Source organism: Nycticebus coucang, chromosome 18 (assembly GCF_027406575.1).
Source record: "Nycticebus coucang isolate mNycCou1 chromosome 18, mNycCou1.pri, whole genome shotgun sequence".
Classification (NCBI taxonomy): Eukaryota; Metazoa; Chordata; class Mammalia; order Primates; family Lorisidae; genus Nycticebus; species Nycticebus coucang.
The window spans coordinates 76,532,047-76,556,989 of record NC_069797.1 but is presented as its reverse complement, the minus strand read 5'-3'; the positions used below and the strand labels follow the sequence as shown (position 1 = coordinate 76,556,989).

The 24,943-nt window shown below is 52.9% G+C and overlaps 1 protein-coding gene across 1 annotated transcript in view; it reads right to left on the bottom strand.

The window, feature by feature from the left end:
• The window catches only part of TMC8 (transmembrane channel like 8), a 256,022-nt gene that overhangs the window by 83,108 nt on the left and 147,971 nt on the right, over positions 1-24,943 (bottom strand). The gene's annotated exons all lie outside the window — the stretch shown is intronic.

The window sequence follows — 24,943 nt, the reverse complement described above, 5'->3', positions numbered from 1 at the left end:
CCGAGGACGCTCAACAGATGGCTTCCTTCTTATTCCACCTGCTCACCAGCACCCCTGAGTGCCCCCAGATCTATTCCTTAGTTCTGGATTTGAAAAGGAACCTTATAGGGTGGCGCCTGTGGCTCAAGGAGTAGGGCACCGGTCCCATATGCCGGAGGTGGCGGGTTCAAACCTAGCCCCGGCCAAAAAAAAAAAAAAAAAAAAAGAAAAGGAACCTTATAAAAAGCTGGTTACCTTACAGATGGGCATTTTTGCAGACATGGGTGATTGGGTAAAAGCCAGAGGTCTCCTTTCTGGGAGGAAGGGACAGGGGCCCGCAGGGGTGTGGGGTGAGGCAGAGTGAGGAGGGAAGGGGGAGGAGAACCGGGAATTCTCACCCATTCTCACTTCTGCTTTGTGAAGCCCTGAGCTGGCCACAGCTCCCGCCTCAGAACTTCCTCTGTAGAGCCCACGGGGCCATTTGCATGTGTCTTGTCGAAATTCCGGATCTGGATGACATCGCCTCCTCCCCACAGCCCCCAGAGGGCAGCTGGAGCATCAGTGGGGAACCAAAAGGTAGGGACGAGCGGCTGGGACAGTGTTGGTGCCCCAAACATTTCCCTGGGTGATTCACCCTTATTCAGTAGACAGACCATTTTCCTAGAATGTTGCAACAAGGGTATTAGGGTTTTTCCAGAGATTTACATTCTCAATTACCCAACCCTGAGCCCCTCACGTGGAATTTGAGGTGACTCCCACTGGTGAGGGCTGGGTATTTGCCTAGGCATAGGTGTCCGTCCATTGTCCATTTTTCACTTTTTCGAGGGGCAGAGCTCAGCCTCCCAAGCATGACTTCCTTGTGCATTTATCCCAGCTGTGTACTCAGTAGGCCCTTGGCCTATTTCTCTTTCTTAAATCTCCTGAGCTCAAACAATCCACCCCCTCGCGGCCTCCCACAGTGCTGGGATTACAGCCACTGCACCCCTGCTGAGTTCTAGAACTTTTAGTCAATAGATCCTAAGCTCTTTGAGGGTGAGATCAAGATCCTTACCTTTGCTCTCCCCAGTCCCCGGGTCATAGTCACATAGCACATGCTTAATAGATCTTGCTATTTCAGACTGTGTTCCTTTCTGAGCTCTTGTTTAAAAAGACAACCCCCAGCCGGACAGGGTGGCTCACGCCTATAATCCTAGCACTTTGGAAGGCTGAGATGGGCAGATTGCTTGAGCTGAGGAGTTTGAGACCAGCCTGAGCAAGAGTGAGACCCCATCTCTAAAAATAACTGGGCCTTGTGGCAGGTGCCTGTAGTACCAGCTACTCGGGGGAGGCTTAGAGGATCACCTGAGGCCAGGAGTTTGAGGTTGCTATGAGCTATGACATCAGGGCACTCTACTGAGGGTGACAAAGTGAGACTCTGTCTCAAAGAAAAAAAGACAACCCCTTATAGGGCCACACCCAGCATCACTGATTAAGCTTGGCCTGGGTTTAGGGATCACATTCCTGTTTAGGTGAGTTTGAGCCCACTGCCCTGCCAAAGAGTTCGGCAATGGCTCTGGCATTCTGTGGCTTTGCCGGAGCTGGCAAAGGGGATTACAATGGTCTTTATTCCAATGAAGTCTACAGTTTAAACTTCAGGAAAGGAATTTCACAGTGGGGTCACTCTTCACACAGGGTGATTCCCTGTGAGTTTATAGCAGTTCAGCAAAGAGACACTGGAAACTGTCAGATGGGGACTTTAGGGGAAATTTTTCCAAAAAGTTCAGGAAACTCTGGCCAAAAAGAAAGAAACATAAAATAAAAAGGCTTCAGGTCTACAGGTTCTAAAAGTGAAAATATGTCAAGGAAAATGGATAAACTGGAAAAAGAATCCACAATTCAGACAATCCAGTCACAAAAGATTTCTTAAAGAAAGGATGGTGGTGAGTAAGGGTACTAAATAAAGCACCAACAACCTTTCTGAGAGCTGAGCTCATATTTCAAAAGGATGAAGAGAAGAGGGTGGAAGGAAGGGAGGGAGGGAGGGGCCCCAACCACAAGTGAGTACAAAAAGCACCTGGAACCCGGCGGCTGGGATGGGGGCTGTTCAACTGAGCTCCCCGAAACACTTCTAAGAAAAAAAAAAAAAAAGACTTGGAAGGTTGTAGTCAGTGCTACAAGAATGAGCAAGGGAGGCTGGGCTCAGGCCTGTAATCCCAACACTCTGGGAGGTCAAGGTGGGAGGATCATAAAGCTCAAGAGTTCAAGAGCAGCCTGAGTAAGAATGAGACTTCCACCTCTACTACAAATAGAAAAACTGCTGGACGCCGTGGCTTACCCTTGTAACACTAGCACTTTGGGAGTCTGAGGTAGGAGGATTGCCAGAGCTCACGAGTTCGAGACCAGCTTGACCTTGAGCGAGACCTCTGTCTCTAAAAATAGCTGGGCGTTGTGGGGGGAACTTATAGTCCCAGCTACTCGGGAGGCTGAGACAAGAGAATCGCTTAAGCCTAAGAGTTTGAGGTTGCTGTGCGCTGTGATGCCACAGCACTCTACCAAGGGCGACACAGTGAGACTCTGTCTCAAAAAAAAAAGAATGTTTTGGGGATTAAGAGCTGTGAATTCTTAGACTATAATAGCTGAATGTATTTCAGGGAAGAATGTCTACTGTGCATAACAGGTACGTATATAAAGGCAAAAAAAACCCCATAATGTAAGACCTGTTGACTAGGATATGGCCACGTCAGGAAACACCACCCAGCCAGTACTGATGTTTATCTAAACATCATTTACTTCTTCACACATGAAGACATTCACAAAATATCAGTAAGTGAAAAAAGCAGAGTATGTAGGATTGATTGTGGGTTTTTTTTCTTTTGAGACAGAGTTTCACTATGTTGCCCTCAGTAGAGTCCTGTGGTGTCACAACTCACAGCAACCTCCAATTCTAGGGCTTAAGTGATTCTCTTGCCTCAGCCTCCCGAGTAGCTGGGACTACAGGCGCCCACCATAATGCCCAGCAATCTTTTTTGCAGTTGTCATTGTTGTTTAGCTGGCCCAGGCCAGATTCAAACCTGCCAGCCTCAGTGCATGTGGCTGGCGCCGTAACCACTACAGGCGCCAAGACTTTTTTTTTTTTTTTTTTGCAGTTTTGTCAGGGGCTGGGCTTGAACCCACCACCGCGGTATATGGGGCTGGCGTCCTACTCCTTGAGCTACAGGTGCCTGTTTGTTTTTCTTTTTGAGACAAAATCTCACTATGCCACCCTCGGTAGAGTGCCGTGGCCTCACACAGCTCACAGCAACCTCCAACTCTTGGGCTTAAGTGATTCTCTTGCCTCAGCCTCCCAAGTAGCTGGGACTACAGGTGCCTGCCACAATGCCCGAGTATGTTTTGGTTGTAGTTGTCATTGTTGATTGGCAGGCCCAGGCTGGGTTTGAACCCACCAGCTGTGGTGTATGTGGCTGGCGCCCTAGCCGCCGAGCTATAGGTGCCGAGCCTTTCTTCCTTTCTTTTTTTTTGAGACATAGTCTCACTCTGTTGCCCTTGGTAGAGTGTTGTGGTGTCATAGCTCACAACAGCCTCAAACTCTTGGGCTCAAGTGATTCTCTTGCTTTAGCCTCCCAAGTAGCTGGGACTATAGGTGCCTGCCACAACACCTGGCTATTTTTAGAGACAGGTCTCGCTCTGGCTCAGGCTGGTCTCGAACCTGTGAGCTCAGGCAATCCACCTTCTCGGCCTCCCAAATTAAAATTCTTTTTTTTTTTTTTTTTTTTTGTAGAGACAGAGTCTCACTTTATTGCCCTTGGTAGACTGTCATGGCATCACAGCTCACAGAAACCTCCAGCTCCTGGGCTTAGGTGATTCTCTTGCCTCAGCCTCCCCAGTAGCTGGGACTACAGGCGCCCGCCACAGCGTCCAGCTATTTTTTGTCGCAGTTTGGCCAGGGCCGGGTTTGAACCCGCCACCCTTGGTATATGGGGTCGGCGCCCTACTCACTGAGCCACCGGCGCCGCCCTCAAATTAAAATTCTTTTTAATTTTCTTTTTTTTCTTTCTTCTTTTTTTTTTTTTTTTTTTTTGGAGACAGAGTTTTACTTTGTCGCCCTCGGTAGAGTGCTATAGCATCACAGCTCACAGCAACCTCCAGCTCTTGGGCTTAGGCAATTCTCTTGCCTCAGCCTCCTGAGTACCTGGAACCACAGGTGCCCGCCACAACACCTGGCTATTTTTGATGCAGTTTGGACAGGGCCGAGTTCGAACCTGCCACCCTTGGTATATGGGGTCGGAGCCCTGCTCACTGAGCCACAGGCACCGCCCAATTCTTTTTAATTTTCATTTATCTGTATTTTAGGCTTTTGATGAAATGAATACAAAAATATAGACTATTATTTTTCAAGTGTAAAAAAAACCTTACTATTTTCAACTCTGGATAAACTAAGTCCTTTCTTCTTCTTCTTCTTGAGATATAGTCTCACTCTGATTGTCCTGGCTATAATGTGAGACTTCATACTCCTGGGTTCAAGCAATAGTCCTGTCTCAGACTCTCTAGTAGCTGGAATTACAGGTGCCACCACGCCCAGCTGATTTTTCTGTTTTTAGTAGGGACAGGATCTTGCTGTTGCTCAGGTTGGACTCCTGGCCTCAAGCAATCCTCCCACCTCCGCCTCCCAGAGTGCTAGGATTACAGGCGTGAGCCACCTCACCTGGACTCCTTTTTGTTTTGATAAGATGGTCAGATCGTAGAAATGCTATGGATATAGCATACCATACATACCAATGTTAAATGTAAAAACATTTAACATTCTGTGATAGCTGTATACAAGACATAGAAAAAAATAGCCTAGAAAACAGAACAGGGCCAGGGGTAGCGGCTCATGCCTACAATCCCAGCATTGTGGGAGGCAGAGGCAGGAGGATTATTTGAGGCCAAGAGTTTATGAATAGAGCAGCAAAGCAAGACGCCATCTCTACAAATATAGTTTAATTTTAAAAAGTAGGGGCGGTGCCTGTGGCTCAGTGGGTAGGGCGCCGACCCCATATACTGAGGGTGGCGGGTTCGAACACAGCCCTGGCCAGCTAAAACGGCAGGGGCAACTGCAACAGAAAGTAGTTGGGCGCTGCAGCAGGCGCCTGTAGTCCCAGCTACTTAGGGGGCTGAGACAAAAGAATCGCTCATGTCCAAGAGTTGGAGGTTGCTCTGAGCTGTGACGCCACAGCACTCTACCAAGGGTGACTTAGTGAGACTCTGTCTCAAAAAATAAATAAATAAAAATGAAAACTGAGGCGAGAGGATCACTTGAGCCCAAGGGTTTGAGGTTGTTGTGAGCTGTGACGCCACAGCACCCTACCGAGGGTGACAAAGTGAGACTCTGCCTCAAAACAAACAAAAAATGCTATTGGTAAGTGAACAGTGCTTGCCTGGAGGTGAGTCTCTAGACACAAATGCAGCTCTCTGACCTTGACCTCGTCCAGGTCAACACATTTGCCAATGACATGAATGAAGACCAGGAAGGCCTGTGCTCTGATAAACACAACTGGGTGTGAAACCCCAGTTGATGGCAGGCTAGAACAATGAGTTGAGTGACACAGATGAAATTGAACAGGCCTGAATACATAGTCCAGCAATCAGGTGTCCCAGACACTCGGTGTTAGCTGGCTGCTGACGAGTTACAGTTCAGACGCCATGGGACAAAAGCCATCATGACCGTGGTCCTCATCTGGATAGAGTGATGAAGTAGCCTCCAGCCCTTTGTGGCCATAGTGGGTGTCCAGGAGGAGGACAGAAAGGTGGGGAGGGGTCTGAGGTTCATATCCATGAAGAACAGTTGATAGAACCCGAGATGTTTACCTGGGGGAAGAGACGACGGCATAATGGCCTTCACCAGCTAGTTGACCACCAGTGGATAGTCGTCTGGTCAGGGAGATGACTCCCCTCCAGATGAAAGAACAAGGGGAAGGAAGCTTCCAAAAGGCAGATTTCAACTTAATACAATGAAGGAAAGGAACAGCATGCTGCATTGAGAGCCCCTGGGCACCACCACCTCAGAGCACCATCTCATCCCACCCTCCAGAGAGTCTACCTATGCCTGAGTACAAACTGCCTGGTCGAACTTCCCAGACAAGGAGGAGTCACTCTTCTGTCTACACAGGAGCAAGGCACTGCGTGGGAGGCAGTGCTGGGGAAGCTGGACTAGAACAGCCAGGGACACCCACCGTCCCCCCCCCCAGGACCTCCTTCGAGTCTGTGTTTGCACAGAAAAAGTGGGATGTGATCCAGGAGAGCAGCCACCCTTTGTCCCACTTGTGCGTGGAGCTGGAGTAGACCCAGCACTGGCTGAGAGGAAGGAGAGCTCTACTGGAAACAGCCTGCAGACAGCTCAGAGGGTGCTGAAAAGGGGGACGGTGGGAACCCAGCAGAGGGAAAGCTGCAAATACATCAGGAAAAGGGAGGGAGGCAGGGGAGGTGGAGTGGCACCTGGCTGCCTAGAAAAGGATTTGCCAGCAGCAGGTCCCTGATAGGGGGCTGTGCGGGTGAGAGACAGGGGCAGGGACTCCGCTGGGAGGGAACAGGGTTTGCTGTGGAGAGCTGAAGCTGTGCCCCGAGCCACCATTGGCAGGTTTGGACGCCCAGTCCACCTGTGAGTTACCTCTGAACACCTGTGATGTGTCAATGGCTGCAGGCTGAGAAGCTTTGGGAAACAAGGAGGCTACCCTCCTGGCTGAGCTGCTGGGCTTGCCACCCGGCAGGCAAACCTCTGCCAGCAATAAAGGACAATGTGTGGCAATGTGTGGCGTGGCCATCATGAGATAGGATAGGTTGTCAGACTTTGAAGTCTCCAAAGCTGGAGTTCAGATGCAGATTCTACCACTTGGTGCTGTGTGGCCTCAGGCAAGGTCCTTAACCTCTCTGAGCCTCAGTTTCCCTCTCTGTTGTGAGGATAAAGGAAACAGAGGATGTACAAGCCCTAGGTCATTCCTGCAACAAACATGAGCGTGCTTTAGGGCGGCGCCTGTGGCTCAAGGAGTAGGGCGCCGGTCCCATATGCTAGAGGTGGCGCGTTCAAACCCAGCCCCGGCCAAAAACCAAAAAAAAAAAAACAAAAAAACATGAGCATGCTTTAAAGGGAGCACCCCAGCTCTGTGTGCTCCTGGAGACCAAAGAAGAAAGGCTGGGGAGGTCAGGGCATCTTGGGAAAGGACAGTTTCTTCCCGAAAGCAGCATTCACTCACTCACTCACAGTTTACGGTGTTGGTTTCAAACCACCTGATGAGACAGCAGACAGATCTGCAGCACTGACCCTTAAGGCCAGTGAGGCAATGCTCTGGGGCTTGAGCCTAAACAGGCTGGCAGAGGCCTGGGCCCCAGGGGAGCCACGTAGGGGGGCCGTTTGCATGACTACTGAGTGCTGACAAGGCCCCTGTCAGGGCACTGGCTGGGGGCAGCCAGCAGGGTTGGAGACCTTGGCAGTGGTTGCCAGCTTTGCAGACAGTGGGGAATTCTTAAGGAGTGTCCAGCACTCCTGGAAAACTCTGCAGGTTGTGGGCAGAGTTGGGAGAGGGCAGATTTTGCTGGCCTGAGCGCTCCAGAGCAGGACTCCTTGGGCTGACTACTGTGAGGTGCACACCCTCCTCTCTCAAGGGCCCTCTCTGGCCTGGGGCCTCAGCTGCTATCCCGGCCTCCAGGAGGGAGAGCGCCCAGTCACCCCATGAGTCACTGTGCCCACTTCCTGCCACATGGAACCCGTGGCTGAGTCACCAGCCCCCCCAAAGGGAAAGACTGGCCGCAAGGCCGGAAAGCTGGAGTCCGATGGTGGCCACTGAGCCTGGGGGGTGCCTGGTAGCACAGTGCCCTGTTCCTTCTCCCAGCACTGAGGTCCTCCTCCAGCAGAAGGGCTCTTTGCTGGTATTCCCCCCAGCAAGGATGGCCGTGGTATATCTTTAGAAACAAAACAGAAAACCCAACTTTTTCTTTTGAAATAATTTCACGCTTACAAAAAAGTTGCAAAAATACTGCAAAGAATTCCCGGATGCCCTTCACTCAGATTCCCCAAATGTGAACGTTTTACCACATTTGCATGATTTTATCTCTCCCCTTCCCATTTTTTTGCCTTAGACATTTGAGTGTTTGTGTAAGTCACAACATGATGCCTCTTTATCCCCAAAGTACATCAGTGTGAGTGTCCTAAAATGAGGCTGTTTTCTTACAGAATCACAGTACAATGATCAACTCCAGGAAAGGCACATCACAATAGACATTTTTTTTTTTTTTGAGACAGAGTCTCACTATGTTGCCCTCACAGTGGAGTACGTGACGTCACAGCTCACAGCAACCTCCAACTCTTAGGTTTAAGGGATTCTCTTGCCTCAGCCTCCTGAGTAGCTGGGACTATAGGCGCCCACCACAATGCCCAGGTATTTTTTGTTGCAGTTGTCGTTGTTTTAGCTAGCCCAGTCTGGGTTTGAACCTGCCAGCCTCAGTGTATGTCTCTGGTGCTGTAACCACTGTGCTATAGGCGCTGAGCCCACAATAGACACTTTTTTTTTTGAGACAGAGCCTCAAGCTGTCACCCTGGGTAGAGTGCTGTGGCATCACAGCTCACAGCAACCTCCAATTCCTGGGCTCAAGCGATTCTCCTGCCTCTGCCTCCCAAGTAGCTGGGACTACAAGCGCCTGCCACAATGCCTGGCCATTTTTTGGTTGCAGTTGTCATTGTTGTTTGGCGGGCCGGGCTGGATTTAAACCTGCCAGCTCAGGTGTATGTGGCTGGCGCCTTAGCTGCTTGAGCCACAGGCCCGAGCCATAATAGACACTTTTTATGTGGCACCTATAATGCCCCTGACCTTATCTGTTCCTAGGGCCAGCCCTGTGGGTGCCCACTGCTGTCCCTGAGCCTGAGACCACTCAGCCTCAGTGAGGGCTAGTGTGTTAATGCTCTGTGGGGTGAACTTGGACTAACAGGGGATGGGAGCTGTGGATGAATTCTGCCTCCCTCCTGGCACCTGTCCTCAAATCCAGTTTATTCCATCTATTGAAAGACATCCTAGGAAATAGCAATCAATACTCAGATGGTGGCCTTATGCTTGGAGTTTTATGCTCTGCATCACCTTCAAGTTCTTAATCATTTTACCTTTTTTTTTTTTTTTTGTGGAGAGAGAGTCTCACTTTGTTGCTTACAGCAAGCTCAAACTCTTGGGGTTAAGCGATTCTCTTGCCTCAGCTTCCCAAGTAGCTAGGACTACAGGCATCTGCCACAATGCCTGGCTATTTTTTGGTTGTAGTTATCATTGTTGTTTGGCAGGCCCAGGTGGGATATGAACCCGCCAGCTCTGGTATATGTGGCTAGTGCCCTAGCCACTGAGCTACAGGCGCCGAGCCCATTTTATCTTTCAATTCATGATGGGAGGAGGTGTGTGCTGTGGGCTTGGAGCGTAGGCTCCCAGGAGGTCCAGCCTCCAGCCTTCTGGGCACATGTGCTCAGGCACCAGTTTCCTATCCTCATACCACAAACCTGCCACCCTCTCCTGTTGGTGGTGGGTACAGGTGAAGGGAGGTTGGATGCCATGCACTTTTGAGGTAGGTCATTGGTATCCCCGTGTGCAGAGGGGGGCTGGGCTAGAGAGGGAAGTTCACTCCTTGCCCCACAACTTTGCTCACCTCACGCTGGTTGTTCTTGCACACTGCATGGAGACCACAAATCCCTGGGGGTCTGGCTGTCGTGAGCACGGCCTCCTGCCTGCCAGAGCCAACCAAACAATCACAACGGTCATACCTTCTTCGTTCCTAAAGCCACTTGCCACGCAAACCCAAAGCACTTTGTAGGCATCCCCTGCAGGAGATACCATTATTCTGCTACTCATTTCACAGATGGTGTAACCAAGTGTCAGAGAGATTAACCCGCCGGTTTAAATTCAGTTCTCCTGGCTCCAAAGCCAAAACTCTAACTCAGACATTAATTTAGCTGTTCATAAAATCTTGTCTGTGACCTTCCGGAAACGGGGTAATTGATCTATTTCTTTGAGCCACACAGGAACTGTAGACATAAGGAAAGGTGCTGGATGTGGACTTGGGAGTTAGGTATAGTGAGGGCACTGGGAGTGACGCTGGTACCTTGGCCAGGTGGGCCTAGAACAGGCTCTTTGCCATGGCCAACTCGGGGCCCAGACTGGCTCTTCCCGTGGCCCAGTTCCACGAGCAGGGAAATCAGGTCTGAGTCATCCGAGAGTGAGATGGGAGTCCCTGTCCCTGGCTCCCAGCAAAACTCCACCAACTTCTTAGCTTGCCCTACCCTCTTCTGTGAAATAAATCAAAGAAGTTTTAAGCTGGGAAGGAAGTCACCTAATCCAAACTCTTCAGTTTGCAAATGGAGAGCTTGGGGTTCCAACAGGGGTCCCAGGGATTAGAAAATGCCTGGGCTTGCCTCCTGGGAGGAATTCTGTCTCTGCTGCCAAATTCCTGTAAGTCCTGGGCCAGTTAACCTGAGTTGGAACCTCCTCCTAAATGGAGCTGTTCATAGTAGTATTTTGCCCAAAGAATCTCTGAAAGTGGGAAATACAGGAGTGTTTCGGTGAGAGCGCCCATCGAATGAATGCTTCTGACTCTGTGTGGGCCAAATCATTGTCGTCCGGACAAATCTTCCAGAGAGGCGCTATTAGAATCCCCACTTCACTGAGCATTAACAGAAGCTCAGAGAGGTTAAGTAATCTATCTACTAGATTACAGAGCAAAGCCATTGCCTTCCCCACGGGGTGCCAGCTACAGAGGAGCAGCCAGCCCCACGCCTGCTGTCCGCTGTCCGCCCGGGGCTCCCAGAGTCCCAGGCTGCAGCCATCCAGCACTGGGGAGCCGGAGGAGCTGAGAGGAGCAAGGAAGCCGACCCCCTCCAGATAAACAAAGCGCTTCCTTCCAAAGCCCGAGCCCAGAAGGAGGAGGAGGTGCTGCACACACCACTGTTTATAGAGACAGATGTTTGGGACGGAAAAAGAGAGACAGCCCTCCTCCATCCCCATGGAGACAGAGGAAGTTTGCAACTTGGGCAGCAGCAACTGGAATTGGAAAAGGAGAAGGGGGAGAAAGGAGGGAGCCGGGTCTGACCCACAGAAATCAGTGTGACATTTTCAGACGCTGGTGCCTAACAAAGGGGCGTTGCCGAGGCAACCAGGCCTGCCGGCACCCGGGCTGCCAGTCCCAACTGGACCTGGGGCCAGAGCCAGGGAGGTGGCAAGGAGATAAGTAAAAGTACACGTGGGAGGGCGCTAAATACCGTGAAGAACAAGTAAATAAGCAAATACACACCAGGGGCCTCTTGGCGGCCTTGCCCTCAGAGTCTGGGTGATTCCTGCCCCTTCCCATCCTCTTCCTAACCCTTCCTCTTTAGTTTCTCCTTTCCCCTCTCTTTGTGCCCTTCCATCCTTCCTCCCTCTCTCCCTCTCTTCCCTCCCTGTCTTCTTTGCTTCTCAATGTTCCACAGTCGCCTCTACCCCCAGCCTAGGAAATGGGTCCCCATCCTGCTGGTAACAGTTGGCAGATAGCTCTGAGCGTGACCAGTACCAGGGGGCCGCTTTTGGCAGCAGAGTGAGGCCCCCCGGAGGGACCCAGCAAGGCCACGTTCACTGTCTGGCTGCAGACAGGGGAAGGGAGAGAGGAAGGGCTCTGGGCTCCCATAAGGAACCATCTCTGGTCCTTGGGATTCCTGGGCTCACTCCTCCAGAGGCCATCTGGACACTGTCCCCTCAAGCCCCTGGATGAGAGCTGATGGCCTCTGATGTTGGTGTCATCGTCACCCCATCACCCCGAGGCAGTGATGTCCACTGTGGGATCATGCTGCCCTATGACTTCCCTTGTCCCCCCTCACCAGAACCCTGAGCTCCTACAGCTCAGAGAGATGAGCTGCTGTCCCTCCTTCCTCCCTCCAGGGGATGGAGAAGGGAGGGGGGGAACTTTGGATGACCTCTGACCGGGTGATGGGAATCCCTGAAGCCAGGATGTTCCGTGGGAAAGAGCTAGAAAGAGTGATGGGCTAAGTGACCACACGGTCTTGGGGTCACTGCCTCCAGGCCGAAGGAGGGTCTGTCCCATACCCCCAGCCTCAGAAATCTCCCAAGAGGCCCCATGGTGGGAAGGCAGACCACAGCCGGACCATGGGACCATGTTGATCCAGCCCCGGCCCTCATCTCCTCCCCTAGAGTGTGCCTCAACTTCCAGGCTGAGGCTGGGAGCAGGGAGGTGTTGGGGGCCATCTCCCCTGACTTGGGGAGATAGGAACACTTGATAGAGAAAGAGGGGCTGGCAGCTGAGTGGAGCAGGGCTGAGGGAGGACACAGGGGACCAGTGGGCAGCTGGAGGCAGGGGGCTTGGAAGGAACGCCTGGGAAGGCTGGGCTGCTGACTACAGACCCAGGGGCAGGTTCACTCTCTCTCACCCTGGGGCTGGGATTGCTGAGAAGGCAGGACTCCAAAGATCAGGCGTCCTAACTCAGCCCTAGAAATGACTCACAAAACACGCCACTCCACAGAGGCCAATGGGAGCAGCCATTAGCTCCCAAGCAAGCCTGCGACCAAGGATAGAAGGCAGGCTGGGCTTCCCTGACCCCTGGAGCAGCTGAGTCCCCATCCTCATCTCAGTAGAGGCCTTGCTGCCCAGAAGCCCAGGAAACTGCATGCAGCTCAATTCTTGCCTCTGCCTCAGCTTGCTGGGTAACACTGGACAGGTTACTTAAACTCTCTTGGCCACACCGATCCCTGTCCGCAAAATGGGGATCATAGTTATGCTTTACTCAGGTGTTGTGAAGAGCGAAAGAGACAGTGTATGTGTAGGAAACATAATCTACAGTGACTGAGCTCGACTGTGTGGGAAAGAGGTTACGGGGCACCTGGGCGTCCTGGCCAAGTGCTCACCTGGTTGGAGGAGGAGTTTACCCTGGGGCCCAGCACAGGGGTCAGCCAACCCCTAACCACAGGCCAAACCCAGCCTGCTGCCTGTTTTGTTTTTGTACTTCTTATGACCAAATAATGATTTTTACATTTTCAAATGGTTGGAAAACAAATCCAAAGAAAAAGAATATTTCATAATGTGCAGCTTACATGAAATTCAAGTTTCAGTGTCCATAAGTAGTGCTATTGGAACCAGCCACATGGCTGCCTTCTCACTAAGCAGAGACTAAAATATTTATCACCTGACCCTTTTCAGAAAAAGTTTGCTGCCCCTCTGGCCTCAGGGAAGCACATGCACAGGCCGGTGGGCAGGAGACAGTGGAACTTCCTGGGCATCGGCCAGAGCCCACCATAGTGGGATTAGAGAGCTGGGGAAGGGGTGTGTTGGGAGTGAGCAGGGGGCAGGCTGCAGCAGCCACCTTGTCTTGGTACCAGGGAGGGTCCTTGAGATTCCCACCCAGGAGAGGACAGAGCAAGGATGGGTGGTCTCTGTCTAGTTGCCACCAGCCAGGTGCCACCTTGCACAAGCCTCCCTGGCAAAGGTAGAGGAACGGAGAGCACAGGAAGCAGCAAGTGTCCCACTACCCTACCTGCTCAGGAAGCCAGGAGCGCGGGCAGGGCAGGGCAGGTTTGGAGAGCAGCACATTTCTGCTCTGTCCAGTGACACTGGGTGAATTCCCTCTATCTTCTCTCTCTTTTTTTTTTTTTTAACAGGAATTCTATTTATTTATTTAGTTGTTGTTCTTGCCGTTTTAGCCAGGGCCAGGTTTGAACCTGCCACCCTCGGTATATGGGTCCAGTGCCCTACTCCCTGAGCCATAGGCACCGCCCCTCCCTCTCTCTTCTGTGGAGCTGACCATGCCTTCCTTCCCCCAAGAAGCCAAGATAGGCCTGGGGGCTGAGGACTAGGGGTTTGGAGATGAGAGGATGAAAAGGTTACTAGGGGCTGCTGTCCCTGGGGTTCTCCCTTCACCTCTGTTCTGCCCTGTGACATAGCAGATGGAGGGCAGTCCCCAGGGGAGCCTGGAGCAGGCCCATATCTAGCCAAGGGGCACTGAGGTCACAGCTGGGCCCCACATGGCCTGCTGGGAGTGGGAGGAGCCGCCGCCAAGTAGGATGAGGAGCCAGAGAGCTTTCAGGAGACACCTGGGAAATTGGTGTACACAGCTGTCCTAACATACTAGGGGTTGGTGGGCTCTCCACTGGTCAGTGGTCAGGCTGGGGCCCTTTTTGAGACAGAAGAGGAGACGTGGACTCTGCAGGCTGGGGTCCTTTTCAAGACTGGAAAGGAGACATGGACTCTGGGGGATTCCCCCCCCCCCCTGCCCAACCTGCACACTGAGGGCTGGGGCTGCTTCCCACTCTGCCCTGAGGTCCCTGCGTCTGTGGGAAGCGCCATAAGGACTGGGCCCCCCAGGCCATCCCTGGGCTATCTGGGACCAATCAAAGGGTTTCTAGATCCTCAAGCACCTCCAGACTCCCCAAAGGTGGGGTGCAATTTCTGAGTGGAGGAGAAAGGGAGTGAGGCAGGGTCTCCACTCTCACCCTCTCAGGCCTTTGTGGCTGTTTGCTCACGTGCTGGGTGTCCCTGTCTGCCGGCTGAGGTGTGAAGTCAGAGAATCAGGCACAGGTGCAGGTGTGACAAACAGTCCCTCCCTCCCTCAGCTGTCAGGGCACAGGCTGAGGGCTTGCTGGAGCCTCCTGCCAGCCAGGACTGCAGGGGCTCCCCCTGTCTCCCTCTGGCCTCCTAGCACCACTGCTGTAGGGTGAGGGTGAATCTCAGCCCCAAAACCCTCCCTCCTCCTCCTCCCTGGCCCAGGCTGCAGGGACCTCCCCAGGTGCTGGGAGGCCTCCCTCCACAGGCCCAAGGCTCCCAGCCTGGTCTCTAGCCTCCTTCTATGGCAACCATGGCTAACTTGGCTCCTACACCCACCTCCCACCATCCTGGGTCTAAAATCCAGAGTGCTCAAGTCCCAGATGTGGCCTCCCTCTGCATTGCCTCTACCAGCCAAGGTCCCACCCCTGCCCTCTCCCATCCCACCCTCCCTCTCTCCTAACTTCCTAAAGCCCCTCCCCTCAATGCCTGTAAGTCACAACCAGGATCCCAAGCCCAGCTCCACCCTGAATCTCCACCCCAACTCTCCCAACTCTGAGAATACAAGCGCTGGCCCGGCTCTGCCAAGGCTCCACCTGGTCCAAGGCACCTGTGCTCTGGTAAACACACACACAAACATGCACGCACACTCACACGTGGAAGCACACCATGTTCGCACATCCTCACTCCATGCACACACGTGTGCACATACGCACAACCACACGTATGCACATGCCCGTTCACATTCTCACGGACGTGACACCCACATGCCCACACACTCTTGCACTATCTGGTCAGTTTCACCCCCAAGATTATAACTTGGGGTCACCATTAACTGCTGGAAAGTCTCATTCCAGAGCAGCACCTCAATCCAAACCCTCAGGTCAGTTACACTTTTCTGCTCCCTAGAACTGGCAGCCAACTAAGGCTTCACTTTCCACAGCCGAGCTTTAAAAACAACCCAATTGCCTATTACTGTCGGATATTAGTTAATGATGGGGGAGCAGCAGGGGAGAAATCCCAGCCCACAAGGCTCAGTTTCACCGGGAAAGGGATTTTCCTTAGAAGGAACCAAGATGTCTTGTATCAGCTCTTAACGATTTGGGAAGGGAAGCTAAATAGCTCTTTACTGTAATTCGAACAACTAAATTATTCATTGAGAGCTCCAGACAGAGATTGGACAGTGACCGGAGAGACAAGGGACCCCAGCCCAGCCCCATGACCCAGGAATGTGGCTGTCTCCCCTGGAGCCTGAGGGGTCTGGGAGGTGAGTGGCCCAGGAGTCCCCAGGGGAGAGGAGGGTGAGAGAGACAGAGGACAGAATCAAAGGGCCTTGGGTGCCCCAGCCCTCAGAGTCTTGTCCAGATGGGAGGGGGTCTCACTTGCTCTGACCAGGGGGAACCCAGATGCCAGGTTCAGAGGTGCCTGGCTCCCCCATACCATCTCCCTCCTGCTGACCCACAGGAGGCTAACTAAGGATATGAGGGAGGGAAGGAGGGGACAAAATGAGTTTGTCTCTCAAATTCAAAACAGCCAGGTTCCACTCTCCTTCATGCCTGTTCCGGGCCAGGGAGGGGTTGCAGAGTGAGGAATTCTTCCCACAACTCCCTAGTCCTGCCTGACCTGCTGGGGATGGAGACTGAGAGCTCAGAGTGAAGTCCCCAACTTCATTGGTTGGGGGCCCAGCTCAGCCAATCCCAGAGGACTGACTGAGGCTCAGGGCACCAAGTGTTGACTTGTCCCCTGGCCACATCCCTTAGCTCGACCTCTCCCAAGGAGGAAAGGCCCTGGAAATACCAAGGGCATGAATGACCTCGCACTCGGAGAGAGGGATGAACGCGTGTGGGCAGGTGAGGATGGAGGGCGGTGGAGGTCAAGTAAGAGGAGAAAGGCCCAGCGGGAGGGTGGGCGGCGCAGACTTTGGAAAGTGCAGCCCTGAGGGCAGCACGTGCTGACTCACTCTCCTGCCTTCAATTTTCCCTGTTTCCTGGGGATTCTCATTTTATTTTCGGGAAAGCTGCCTGCTCTGTGACTAATTTGTTCTTAAACAAACCAAACCCAGGCAGTGGGGAGGCTAGGCGGGGCCTGAGTCACTCTCCGCCCAGGGGGGACCACACCTGGGGGTGGCCGCCTGGCTCTAGGCCTGGGCCTCCCCCTCACTCTCCCAAGGGCCCCTCAGCCCTGGCCTGAAAATGACTCCAACACTCCTCAGAGATCCAGCATCCGCCCCTGAGAGGGACACCCTGGGCTGCAAAGGATCCCAGGCTGCTGAGTGAGCTTCTTGGTTGTTCACTGCCTAAAACAGTGCCTGGCACAGAGTCAATACTTAGGAAATGTTTGTTGACTGACTGACTGACTGGCTCTTTGATTCCTCACTCTTCCCTCCCACTAACTCCTTGAACCATTCCTCTCCCACTGCCCCTCAGCTGTGTGACATGTACTTTACTAATGACTACACTTTCCTGGAACCATAATCTATACCGGACACCAGGATAAATGGGTTCTTTCTCTGAATCTGCATGACCATTGCAGGACCCTGCCTGGCCCCTGGGGGTGTGTTCCTAACCACTTTGCCATTTGGCTTAATTTAGGGCGTCCATCGCTCAGACTGTCTGTGCCCACCTGGCCCAGAGCTGGGAGGGGGCAGGCAGCCTGCAGCCACCAGGCACTCTGCCCGGCAGGAGGGAGATGCTGCTCCCTCCATTTTACAGAAGAAGAAACTGAGGCTCAGGGCGCCCTGAGGTCACTGGGCCAGTGCAAGATTTGAACCCAGATCTCCAAGCACTCTCTACTCCCCTGGCCTGCCTTCTGCTTCCCTCCAGCTGAAGGTGGAGGAGGCACCAAGACCCAGAAGACAGCTCATCCTGGACCTGGAAGGGCAGGGTGATTTGAACACAAATGGGAAGTGAGGGTGTGTTCTCCAGCCTGGGGGGCATGGCAGGATGTGGCCACTAAACCCTGGTCTCCAAAGTGGGACATGAGCAAGATAAGTCGATGGCATGTGGAAAGAAACACAATCCCTGGGCTTCTATTTTTTATCTCATCACCTTTAAATTTCAAGTTTTATGGATACATAATATATAAGCCCAGTAATAAAGTGCCTCTGGTTTATAAATAAATAAATATACGTGCTCTGAAACCTTTTCCTGAAACGGAAAAAACCTCCCCCACCCCCACCTCCAGGGCTTGCACCCAGGGCACCCTGTAGTAGGTGCCAATGAAGACTTCGCGCCTTGGGGGGAAGGGGGTGGGAGGCTGCAGGGAGGGGATCCTCCGGGATTCCGGCCCGCCCCCAGCACCTCCTCCAGGCCGCGGAGCCCACCTGCACCCTCGACGGGGCGTGGCTGCGGGCCTAGCTCGCGCCTTGGCCTGGACCTGGCGCGGCGCCACGTTCCACCGGGTGGCCGCGAGGATACCGGGAAGGGAGGCGGTTCGCCCTGCAGCTGTTGGTTGCCCGCCCGCGGCTTCCCCGACCGCTCCGGCTCCCTCCTGTCGCCCCCGCCCCGGAGCACAGCGCAGGGAGGTCCTGAGCACCCCACGACTGGATGGGTCCTGGGGGTGGCCCGCGTCCAGGGCGACCCCGGGCCCCAGCCACCGAGCCTGTCCTCGCTCGGGAGCATGTTTCCAGTAAGCGCGAGCGAGCGGAGCGCGGCCGAGTTCCCGACAGCCAGGCCGCGCGCGGGCGCGCAGAGGAGCCCGGGCCGCGCCGCTGCGGCTGCGTCTGCACCGGCGATCAATGCGCGCCCGCGCCGGCCGCCCCAGGCTCCCTTCCTGCCCCGGGGCCCTGCGTGCCCAGCCCTCGCGCCTCGGTCCTGGGCTCCCTCACCCCCGCGCTTGCCGGACTGAGTCTCCAGCAGTCAGTCCACCGGAACTGCAGAGGGCATTGACCTACTGACAGACCCCCCCACGCCCCCGTCGGTCGCCGCTCTTACCAGCAGACACCAAATCCTAGAATTTGGAAGTTGGACCAGCCACCCCTTCTCCCTTAACTAGAACTGCTGCTGTCTGCCACACTCTGCACTTCTAACTTTGTTGGCAGGGACGGTTCTTTGTATTTTTTTTGGCATTCAAGTGATGAGCAGTATTCACTCAGAATGAACTCCTAAAAGAAGCCAGAGCAGGGAAGTTGTAGTATGGCAGGGATTCGCTCCCCTGAGTACAAAGGCACTTGGGGGTGGGAGGGAGATGAGAGATGGAAGAAGGGCCAGGAGAAAGGGTTAGGGGCCTTTAGGAAAGTGCAGGAATGGTGTTCTCCCCTCTCCCTCCACTCCAGGGAAGTCTGATCTGGGGAGGGGGGGAGCAGATGGAGGGGCTGCAGGGCCTTCTCAACTATCTGGTTAGCTTCAAGCTCAGTCCCTTTCAGGGACCTAATGCAGAAAGAGGTGGAGGGGGCCCCTCCTGGGCCTGTCAGTAGAGAAAGAAGCTGAGGCTGTCCAGCCTACTTAGGGCTCCTCCTCCACTTCCCTGAGGACTGGGGCTGGTGGGCAGCTCTTTCTTCCCAGAGGATGGGGAAGAGCATGGAGATCTGGGAGGAAACCTCTCAACCCCACACTTGGGCTTAATAGGCCCGGCTCCCTCAGTGGGTGGCAGGTGGGAGAGAGTCCAGAATCAGCCTCAGGCAGGGGGCCTGGCAGGAGGACAGGGCCTACCACCTGGGAGTGGAGGAACCCCAGAGACCCTCTGGAGGTCAAGGTGCACTCCTGGCCCCCACACACCACCCAGAGGGTGTGGGGGCAGCTGCATCTCCCTGCCCTGAGGATCCTGCCTTGGCCAGCAAGATTCTGTGAGGCGGAATGAAGGGGTCAGAATTAAGAGGAAAAGCAAGAGAGCCATGTGGGTGGTGCTGGAGGAGGTGGATAGGGCTGGTGAAGGTTTGGAGTGTTGGCATGGACAGTGAGAAGGACTGAAAATCCACCTCAGGGGTCCGACAGTGACCTTGTTGGTTGCTGGGCAGTGTTCCCTCATGGAGGATCCAGCTTTCAGGTCAGCCTTTCCCAGGGGCTGTCCTGCTGCCAGGTGGTGATGGAGAGTCACCCTCCTGCTCCAGGCTTCACTGCTGACTCCACTCTGCACGCATCCATTCACTCACTCCTCCCCCTTGTGAATTCTTCCACCGAAACTTTACTGAGAGAGTTGTAGATTGGCACCCAGTTGTCAGAAAGACAGAAAGATCTCAGCACACCTTGCTCAGTTCCCCTCTATGGCAACAGTTTCCAAAACCATGGGTACAGGCAAAACTTACTAAATGTAGAATACAAATGCCTACAAAATGCCATGAAGGCTACGTTGAACAGTTTGATGAGAATATTTCAGATTGTATATGAAACCAGCACATTGTACCCCTTGATTGCACTAATGTACACAGCTATGATCTAACAATAAAAATAAATAAATTAAAAAAAAAAAACAAAGCAAGAGGGACTTTACCTAACAAATGCAATCAGTGTAACCTGGCTTATTGTATCCTCAATGAATCCCCAACAATAAAAAAAAAAAAAAAATCTACCTAGGCCAGAGCTCAGCAAAGTACAGCCTACGGGCCAGATCCCACCACTGCCTGTTTCTGTAAGTGAAGTTTTACTGGCCCACAGCTGCACCCACTTGTTTTCATATTGTCTATGAGTGTTTTCACCCTACAATGGCAGAGTGGAGTAGTTACAACAGAAACTGAACTGACTGCAAAACCTAAAATACTTCCTAGGTTGCCATTTACAAAAACAGTTCATCATTCCACAGTGGGCTGGCAAATATCTCATTACTCGGTAGCTAATCCTAAAACCGCGATGTGAGAGGAATAGCAGACTCTTAATCCTTTGAAATAATGTTGTTTCTCTCAATAAATATTGCTTAACCCCCCAAAAAACAAACAAACCATGGTACAATAACTCAACCAACACGCTGACCCTGACACATTCTGCCAACCTTATTCAGATCTCCACAGTGTCACTGGGACCCATTTGGGTGTCACCCTGCCACCTGTGTGCCCACTGCACAATCAAGGTGCTGAGTGGTTCCAACACACAGGCTCCCTGGAGTTGAGGCACACTTTTATAACCATGTCCACCTCTCTCTGGAACTCCTTTCTCCATCCTCCTCCAGCTTCCCAGCTCTGCTAGCTTGCAGTTTGTTAGTGCCTCAGGCGCCAGGCACCCTGCAGGGGTAGGGGCCCTACTGCTGACATCACCCATCCCAGGCTTGCTCAGGACCTGTCCTGCGGCATGTAGAGACTGGGTTATTGGGGCAGGTGTGGAACACAGAGGGAATATGGACAGTGGAAGGGGAAGTTACAAATACTAACTATGGCAGAGTTAAGGACCACTACACACTCTTTCTCCTTTATTACGTTCATCTTTGTTTATGTGAACTGATTTCCTTTTCTTCCTTTCTCTTCCTTATTATTCTACACGAAGTAAATGACCTGGGGCCACCACATAATGCTGTGCAGGTTTGCAAAACTCCAGCAGGGCAATGGGGGAGGAATTTTGTGATACTAGTGATCTCTATGCCTCCAGGGGACCTGTATGCATTGGGGATGGATGATTTTTTTTTTTTTTTTTTGAGACAGAGTCTCACTTTGTCACCCTTGGTAGTGAGCTATGGCATCATAGCTCACAGCAACTTCAAACTCTTGAGCTCGAGCAATTCTCTTGCCTCAGCCTCCCAAGTAGCTGGGACTACAGGCGCCCGCCATGTGCCTGGCTGTCTTTAGAGATGAGGTCTCACTCTGGCCTTGGTGCTGTGTCCTCTGGAACGAAGGAATGCTGTGCCCTCATGTGGCAGAAGGGATGGAAGGGCAAAAAGGGGGCTGAATGCTGTGCAAAGCCTCTGTCATGAAGACTTTGGGCTAGGGGCCTATAGCTCAAGCTGCTAAGGCGCCAGCCACATACACCAGAGCTGGCAAGTTTGAATCCAGCCCAGGCTGCCAAACAACAATGACAGCTACAACCAAAAAATAGCCGGGCGTTGTGTCAGGCACCTGTAGTCCCAGCTACTTGGGAGGCTGAGGCAAAAGATCACTTGAGCCCAGGAGTTGGAGGTTGCTGTGAGCTGTGACGCCATGACACTGTACCCATGGTGACAGCTTGAGACTCTGTTGCAAAAAAAAAAAAAAGACTTTGACCTAATCACCCCGTAAAGAACCCACCTCTTAATGCTATTACTTCAGCCATTAAGGTTTACCATGTGAATGTTGGGGGATGCACTCAGATCGCAGCAGTTGGAAAGCTGGAAACTTTTCCAGACTCCTTTTAGATGTGAATTCTTTGGCTTGGTGCCCATAGCTCAGTGAGTAGGGTGCCAGCCACATACACCGAAGGTGGCGGGTTCAAGCTCGGCGGGGCCTGCTAAACAATGACAACTGCAACCAAAAAATAGTCAGGAATTGTGGCAGGCACCTGTAGTCCCAGCTACTTGGGAGGCTGAGGCAAGAGAATCGCTTAAGCCCAAGAGTTGGAGGTTGCTGCGAGCTGTGACACCACAGCATTCTACCGAAGGTGACATAGTGAGACTCTGTCTCAGAAAAAAAAAAATGTCAAAGATGTGAATTCTTTCCAATCAGTGGATGCACCCTTGAGGGAAGAAAGGTAGATTCCACGGCCGTCTTTCCGCAGCCGCAGCCGTGTGGGTATAAAGTGAGAGAGCCTGCCCGCGGGGCAGCAGGAGGGAAGCAGACCTGGGAGACGTTTCCAGACGGCACCACTGGCGCATCCAGATCCAACTGTGCCTGAGGCCCAGCGCTAATCCTGTGTGCTTATTTCCTGTGAGCCAGCAATATAACCCCTGCTAATTGCTTAAGCCACTTTACATTGGCTTCAGACAGTCCTGACTAATAGCTATTAGCTGACCTTGGCCATTTCACTTCTGTGTTCTGTTCAAAGGAAATAATAATACCTGCTCATGGGGTTGGTGTGATACCTAAATGAGATAACGAGTTAGAGCGCCTCATTAGGTGTCTGGCACACAGCACGCTTGGGTGTTGTACCAGTTATTCTTTGTAGCAACTGGGTTAGAGCCATGCTAATCAAACGCGTATGCATGACTCAAATGAGACTGCTCCATCTTGTCTGGGAGAAAAACCTAATTATCAGGAAACCGGCCTTAGCCCTCACCAACATAAAGAACTGGACGGAGACCACCTGGCTCCATGGAGTGAGCGGCCTCATTGAGGAGGCCCACGAGGTGAGAGACTGAGGTGGCCCCCAGCCAGCAGAAACCTTGGGCCTCACGGCTGCAAGGAAAGGAATCCCATTTGTAGCCGGCAGAGTTGGCAGATGACCCTTCCTCAATTGAGCCTCTAGCTAAGAACTCAGCCCAACTGACACTTCCATTACAGCCTAATGGACTTTCAGCAAAGGACCCAGGAAAGTATTCCCAGACTTCCAACCTGGGGAAACTGAGATAACAGATATGCATGTTGTTTTAGGTCCTAACTTTGTGATAATTTGGACACAGCATGGAAAACTAACACAGCTTTCTGCAGAGGTCTTGGGTTGCAGAAAGAAGACACTAGAATTCCTTCCTCATGGAGTCGGATATTCTGGTTACTCTGGCTGTATCACAATTCACCCCAAAACGTGGGGTTTGAAGCAATGATCATGTACTATCTCTGGTAGTTTCTGTGAGACAGGAATTCGGGAGTAGTTTGGCTGGGTAGTTCTGGCCTGGGGCCTCTCATGAGGCTGCAGTCATCTGAAGGCTTGACTGTGGCTGGCAGAAGTTTCCAAGGTGGCTCCTTCATGTGGCTGTTGGCTGGAGGCCTCAGCTTCTTTTTACATGAGCTTCCCTGTGGGGTAGGTTGAGCTTCCTCATGGAGTGGTGCCTGGCTTCCCCCAGAGTAAAAGAGATGAAAGACCAGAAAGGAAGAGGCCAGGCTGCATGCCCTTGCCCCCTGAAGTTCCTTGAGTCAGCCTGATTTGGCATGGAGGGGTTAGCTGAGGGCACAAGTACCAGAGACAGGGGCTCTGGCTACCCTACAGGGAGGCAGTGGAGACAGCCTGCTGGGGTGGGAAGAGGACAAGGGGAGGAAGACTGGGGACCTGGCTCAGGGCATGCCCTGTGGCCTATGAGGTGTGAGGCCATCCCCAGCTCCCTTCCAACCTTGCTCAGCTAGTGGAGAAAATCACTGTCCCAGCCCCATCTCTCCACCAGGCTTTGGCGTGTGTACTGATTATACCTCACTCAGGAGCTGGGCTCTGAAGGGGAAGAGGGCGCCCAGGTATTCAAAGAAGGGAGAGTGTTTGCTTCCTGATAACCTGGTAAGCCTTGTTCTGAGCAGATCAAAGATTAGAGAGGGACAGTGACCCTCTCACTCCCTGCAGGACAGGAAAACAGAAGCTGCCCTGGGACACAGCATGATCTCCAGAGAGAAGAAAGGGCGAGCCGAGCTTTCCAGCAGGGCCCTGGGTGCCCAGGACATGCAGGATTGGCAAAGGAAATGGAGGGAGACCTCTGGGCCACTTGTCCTCGCTGCAGGGTCCCCGATCTTTACTCCCCTACACTGGAGGGATCGACAGGGAGGCTAATCTCCTCCCTCTGTTTAGAGACAGGGCACTCAGGCCAGGCCCAGAGGGTTCACATCTGTAATCCCAGCACTCTGGGAGACCAAAGCAGGAGGATTGCTTGAGTTCAGGAGTTAAAGACCAGCCTGAGCAAGAGTGAGACCCCATCTCTAATAAAAATAGAAAAACCAGCAGGGCATAGTGATGAGCACCTGTAGTCCCAGCTACTTGGGAGGCTGAGGCAGGAGGATTGCTTGAGCCCAAGAGTTTGAGGTTGCTGTGAGCTATGACGCCATGGCTCCCTACCCAAGGTAACAGAGCGAGACCCTGTCTTAAACAAAGAAACAAACAACAGAGCCTGATCTGTTCCGGAGCAGGAAGCAGTTAACTTACATTGCCTGCAAGGCCTTTTACATGGTTCTTCCATTTAAGCCAGGAAGACCTCGGAGCTGCGTGATCCACCCACATCATCCAGAGAAGAAAACTGAGGCTCAGAGGTGGAGTGACCTCCCTCAAGTCCCCCAGCAAGGGAGAAGCTGCCCTGACATCCTTAGGGATCAGATTACGGCTCCCTGGGTAAGCTCAGGCCAGGGGAGGTAAGAAGAAGGGTCTGGGGAGGTCAGTGCCCAGCAGGAAGCAGCCAGCAGCCAGGGTGTGGGGGTGAGGGCCGGAGGAGACTAGAACCCCTCGACCCCAGCTCTGACGCACTGCCCGGCCTGCTGGCGGCCAGCCTTTCTGCCATTGATCGGGGGCGCTGCACTGGTTTCCTGGAATCATCCTGCTGTCTCCCTCAGGCCAGCCTGATCTGGCTGCAATGTGGATGTCCCCACAGTGGGAGGAGAGGGTGGCAGGACCCCTAGAACTTGCTGGACATCCAGATTTCTCTCTGCCACTTGGAAGGCCCTGGGCTCAGGATCCTGAAGAAAAGACCCTGTGCTTTAAGGGGACAGTTAGGTAGGAAGGCT